General features: G+C 44.4%; 1 protein-coding gene across 2 annotated transcripts in view; it reads left to right on the top strand.

The window, feature by feature from the left end:
* Positions 1-719: 719 nt before the first annotated feature.
* LOC124200124 (glutamate-gated chloride channel-like) overlaps positions 720-6,099 on the top strand; it is a 32,855-nt gene continuing 27,475 nt past the window's right edge. The window contains exons 1-3 of one of the 2 annotated variants that reach the window (XM_046596237.1): positions 720-792; positions 967-1,150; positions 2,240-2,636. The gene's annotated coding sequence lies outside the window, so the exon portion shown is untranslated. Of the gene's footprint in view, positions 793-966; positions 1,151-1,516; positions 1,990-2,239; positions 2,637-6,099 lie in introns of those variants that run through there. The other variant, XM_046596239.1, reaches the window with a different exon arrangement.

Here is a 6,099-nt window from a genome sequence, read left to right as displayed (position 1 = left end):
AGACAATGAGCGATCCAGATTCTACCTGTGTTGCAATTTTCACAATTAAATTAAATAGAATTTTTATTTTTTAAATAAATACCAAAAAATATTTCAAAATAAAATACTTGGCCATGCTTTCATAATTGTAATTCAATTATTATTTATAAATTCAATTCATCGTGATTTTTTATCTTAAAAACTTGGTGAAAACGTGGAAACCTGGTGGAAACTGTTTCCACTTCCCGTCCTACCTCACACGAAGCAAAGAGTTTTAAAGAATTTATAATTAAAGCTTAATTATGAAAATATCGTCAGTAAACTAAAAAAAATTATTTACAAATAATCATGGTAATTACAGAGCAATAGATCCCTGGTCGGTTCACGGCTGTGTTGGCTTCCCCATCTCGATTTTAGGGTAAACGTAAGCCGATTTGTAAAAATGGATGAGCGCCTCTAGTGAGTGTGTCAGCTACTACGCTCAGCTACTTTTGAGAGCCTAGATGGCTCTGTTTCATTTTTACCCTTCACAATTCTGACAGGCCCCGCCCTAAAACCCCCTGAAAATCGGCTTACGTTTACCCTAAAATCGAGATGGGGAAGCCAACACAGCCGTGAACCGACCAGGGATCTATTGCTCTGGTAATTATTTAAAAAAAATGAATTCGATCTTTGTAAAAATTGCAACACAGCTTTGGTGAATCAAGTGGGAATTTCATTGTTAGTACAATTCGCGATCGAGTAGGTCGGCTCAATTTCGCGCTCTTTTATGCACGTGTTTGGACCATTTAGAGTCGTTTTGGACAATTTGGAGTAAGTTTTTCTACATTTCCAGTCTGTTTTCCACGTAGATTTTGTTGCAGTGCCATAATTGATTGCTGTTGTTTGAGTTTTGCACACTTTTCGAAGAAGTTCATGAAAATAGTTGAAGAAAGTAGTTTAAGAGAAACCAAACCTTGATTAGTTTATCTTCCTTAAATTGTCTAGTGGGGAAATGACGAGGTCGTCGGCTGGGAAACCCAACAACCAAACGCCAAATGGGCCGAGATTGACGAAGTCTAAATTTCATCGGTCGTCATCCATCAGACGGTCCATTTGTGACGCTCCTTGTTTTCTCGAGGACCAAAAACCAACAACAAAACAAAGGTGGAACGACGATTGAAAAGCGTCGGTATGTAACAATTCCTTTTTTCTTTAATTTCCGGTGGCTAACCGATATGACAGAGTGTGCGTACCTAGTGGCCCAATTCGGAAGTAGACGAGTGAAAAATGATCGATCCCTAAAAAGAAGCTAGGGTTGGACAACAACAACAAAAATACGAGGAGGTTTTATATGTATAGGGTGTGTGACAAGAAAACTAGACATTGGTATAAAGAGCATCTCTGCGTAGATGATTTGCCAGGCGCGTTGTTCTCCCGTACCAAGTCGACGCAGCAGGAAGGGTGGGCTTGCGCGGCGTCGCAGCAGCTCCTCCCGCCCCTCCCGACGACGACAACACACGGGCCAACGTTCGGTCAACGGGGGGGGGGGGGGGCCACACTGACAGTATAGCGAGAGCTCGATGCGGACGTACCGTGTCTGAGCTGCTGCACCACCGGGAATCCCCACCCCAAAATTGTTTTTGTTTTTTCTCTATCGCCGCAATCGTTTTTGTTTGTTTCGGAACCGCTCATTTCGGTTGTTGACGACGCCTGCGCGGCCACCCGGTCATTTTTCGAAATCAAATTGCCAAACGACAAAACACACGCGCACGTTGAAACCAAACAAACAAAAATCTGGCCTCTCTCTCTGTGTGTGTGTGTTGGCTTCATTCAAAATTCAGTCGATGAGAAGCAGAAAGAGAAAACGGGGGCCGTTCGTGACTTTTTGATTTTTCAAACTCAACCATTTTGGAAAGAAGAAGTGGGCGCCTTGAAGCGATGCTGCCGGCAGCCGGAAACAACAAAGTGGGGGACAACAACAACTTCATCATCTCGGTGTAGTACACACACACGCGCACAGATTTTCTTGTAAGTTATATACATAACGGCCGCTGCCTTTACGTGAGTGTGTGTGTCTAGTAGGACGTCATTTAACGGGTTAGCCCACCAGTAGTATTGCACCTGCCGCTCTACACAACTACACGATTGCCCCGCAGTCTTTATTATTAAATTAACTTAATTTTAATTGTTTCTCAAAAGGTGAAAAGCATTTGATGTATTTCATGTCAGGATGTCTGATCAACTCCGACTGACCTTTTTACTCTTTTTCTTCTTCTAGGTGCCAGCCTTTCGCCATTGTTTTTCTTCTTTTTGTTTGGGCTGGAGCTGTCCGCTCGTGCGTGTCGTTGTTTTTTTCTGGCGGCCGACATTTTCCCATTGGATCGCCAGGACGTTTTTCGGGGGTGCTACGCAGCAGTTTGAGGAGTTGATTCCTCCGGACGTTGGCTGCTGCTCTCTCCATTGACATTGGGCAAGTCCTGTGTGTTTTTCCAGTGTGTGGTGTGTGTCAGTGTGTGTCTGGTGTGGGTGTGTGCGTGGAGGAATTGATTCATTTGACAAGGCGTGCCGATTCTACGTGACGGCCAGGAACATCACGGTCAACTTGCCACTCGTCCATCTCGTCCATCTTCAACTCGTCCCATCTTTTTTTGGCGCCCAGCTCACAGTTCCAGCCGGTAAGCACTTGACCTTTTTGTTTCTCTGTCTCGGTGCAGGTAGACATTTCGTTCCGTTTTCTCTTGTACACACGACCGTCGACGAGGTGGGGGGCTCAATAGATGAACGGATAGCGCATCTCTCTCGCCACCAGAACGTGCGTCTGCCTCACGCTCCTCATGTTGTGCAACACATTTCGTTCATTTGAAGCTCTCGAAAATCTCCCATTCTAATGAGCCAGTAGTCGCCAACGGCACATCACGCACACAAATTTGTTCGCACAACAGGATATCAAATTAGAAAATCAGATAATTATTGTCGTTTTTTCTCGGTAAGCCTATCGGATTTGATTGCAGTCTAGTGCGGTAGTACAAGACCATTAATTGCTTTAACTTGCACACTTAAAACGAGCTATATCTTAGCGCTGCACACGATCGTATATTTTCTGGCGGGTCCCGGCCCGTCGAGCTCTGCCGGTTTGCCAACGGAAACAACCGCAGAGACCGCAGATCTGGCCAACGTAAATCATTTTTATTTTTCAAAGGGGAAAGGAATAAGGGGGGAGTCTAAATGAAATAGCGCCTTGATGTATGTAATGGTTTGTCAGTTCCTTATTGTCTTACTTTTGGGTGAATAATACTAACGGCTTGGAATAATAATCAAAAAAAGTAAAAGATAAAAAACAAACCCCGAGGAAAAAAATAACCACGAACATTTATGAATAATGCATGAACCACGAAAGGAGCTGCTGTGGTCCGCCCTTCTTCTTCTTCTTCTTCTTTCCGCCTACTCTCAATCAGGAAGGTTGCACGCGTGGCTTGCCATTAGGAACGGCTGTTCAGAAGAAGAAAAAGAAGCGAAAAGAAGAAAAGATGAAAGGGGTGAGGATGAAGAGATAATATAACAGACGTCTAACGTCTCTTTCCCGATCCCTCCCTGTCGATGTCTGGAGGGACCCCCCCCCCCATGTGAGTGTGTGTGTGCTGTGTGTGTGTAGACAGTGAGAGATTACTATGTACTACCTTGTTTACAATCAGAGAGAGAAGCAAACGGTTATAGGTTGGCGGGCGGAAGTAACGTGAGAATTAATATCCGCCAGCTGATGGGCCTGCCTGGGAATCCTATCCTGTTTGCACACATGAGCACATTTGTTTAGCAGAGAGAGAGAGGCCCTTTCAATTTCAGGTGCGGTTGTCTCTCTCTATGCGCTGCACACACATACTACTCCGGCCCAGGGCCATCATCAGCCTATATTATGTAGACGTACTTGTAGGTGATTGCACAACCGGCCGTCCGGACAGCAACAAAGTGTTTTGCCCGGAAACAATAAGACCAGTCACATTTTTCTCTTCTTTTCTATACTCCGTGAAAGCAATAAAAAAAGATCGGTTGAAATCGAACGATCAATCCTGAAATTGATCACGTCGGTAGAAAACTCTGCGCGCGACCAAAAGCCAAGAAAAAGAAAACCAAACGGATTATTATTATTATTATTTTCCGCGTTTCCTTGTGAACTTTCTGGGCAGCCAGCGACGACGACGACGTCCAACAACAAAGCGCCACATCTCAATAAATAACGGGCACCCGCAGGAACCAACGACAACAAGCCAGAAAAGAAAAATAGAAATAGAAATAGTAAGGAAAAAAGTGCGCACACACAGAGCGCGGATGAACAAGTCTCGTGACTGTCTCCCGTTTTATGACTGTCTCATGTGTAGACTGTATTATATAGTGAATGGGGGAGAACTATATACCACGTCGACGTTGCCCGTTTCCTTCCTTCCTCCCCAACCACCACCCCGTGACTGCTGCAGTGAAAACGGCATCTTTACATGTACAGACCACACACACACACACCGCCCGTTTGTCCTCACTGTGTGAGCCACCCCGGACGTTATTGTTTTGATGTTTCCGTGCTCTGTGTGTGTGTGTGATAGATCCAACCGTGGGGAAAAAAAGTTGAGTCGTTTTTATTTTATTTCCAGTCGAAAAAACACACTGGGTTCGCTCTCGATCGTTCCTCCTCGAGTCTATGTGTGTGTGTGTGTACTAGAGCGTCCAGTGATTCAAATTGGCCGCTGGAAAGTTAGTCCAGGGAGTCCCTTTTCTCTTTTTTTTTATTTTTACAATGTACATGATGAAATATCAAAAAATATGGCAGTTGATTACGATTAGCCTCGATGGGAAATATGGTGGGTGTTGTATAATTGTACGGCTTCTTCATTAAGGTCGTCCAGGGGTCTACAAAGTCCTGGGAAATTCGTGGAACCATAAAATTTAAAAAATTAAAATAAAAATCCAAAAGTTTTAAAAACATTTTTCCTTTCCCGCGTTCGACATCTGCAAAGGACGTCGTGAAAATGGTGGGTGGGGTTGGAGAACGACTCTCGTCGTCATTTGAATTAACTAGTTAATATAACAACCACTCGCCTGCAGTCATCGCTTCTTTTTGACGACAGTCGACTGGATGGGAGGGGGGGAGTCTATCCACATAAAAGCCCCGGCCCCATCCATATCAAATCCCGCGCGTTCTTTCAGATGATGGGAGGCGCTTTTTGATGTGGCTGGGCTTGGAAGAGTTTTGTGATCCATTGTGAAGTCGGTAATTGGTTTTTGTCCTTGTCGAATGTTTTGTCTTGTCACTTTGGACGTTCCCTTTATAGTTGTTAACCTTTTGGCTCTCTCTCTCCTGCTACTGCTTGCCTGCTCCCGGTCTCTTGTAGACTCCCGACAGATCAGTGCACGGTGAGCTGCTGCTGCCTCAATTGAAATGAAGCACCCGCGTTTTAGACCAGTCAATATCGAATTAGGAGCTCCGCCGAGCTCATCATTAAGTCGCTTTCAGTTCGTGGCATTCTTTTTCAGCTTTTTTCCCTTTTTCCCAATTCGACTTTAACCCCTACCCGTCGTCGTTGCTCCCCTTTTCCCGCTGCTCCTGTCTGAACTTCACAAAAGGTCGCCGCTTTCTCAACCATCTCTTACAATTCGCCGTAATTACCACCGAGCTTCTCTCTCTCTCTCTAGCTCTTTCTGCATGTGTATATCAATATGAGACCATAATAACAGAGCGCCAGTCCCCCACCACCACCACCACCACCACATTGAGCACGCTATAATGATTCCACGTATGAATTTATGCGCTAGACGCCAAATGACGAAAGATAATATATAGCTAGCTAGAGACGAGTGGTAACGAAAATATGGATTTTATGTCTTTCTTTTTCCAGGGCTGGTTGGTGGTGGGACATGTGAAGGGGAAACTCTTCAACATTTTATTGAAAGGAATCAAAAAAGAGAAGAAGAAGCTCAGGAAAATCGAGCGTCTAAGAGTCCCGATAATCGACGAATTCAAACGTGAATGAAAGCCTCAGAGACGCTTCTTCTTCTTCTTTTAATATTATATATCTTTGAACCACTTGAAAATGTTTTTTCGGAGGGAGACTGGAGAACACTTGACTGGCTTTCCCTGGGTTTCGATTTTTT

Source organism: Daphnia pulex, chromosome 8, assembly GCF_021134715.1.
Source record: "Daphnia pulex isolate KAP4 chromosome 8, ASM2113471v1".
In the NCBI taxonomy this organism is placed as follows: domain Eukaryota; kingdom Metazoa; phylum Arthropoda; class Branchiopoda; order Diplostraca; family Daphniidae; genus Daphnia; species Daphnia pulex.
This window is presented reverse-complemented; position numbering and strand designations above follow the sequence as displayed.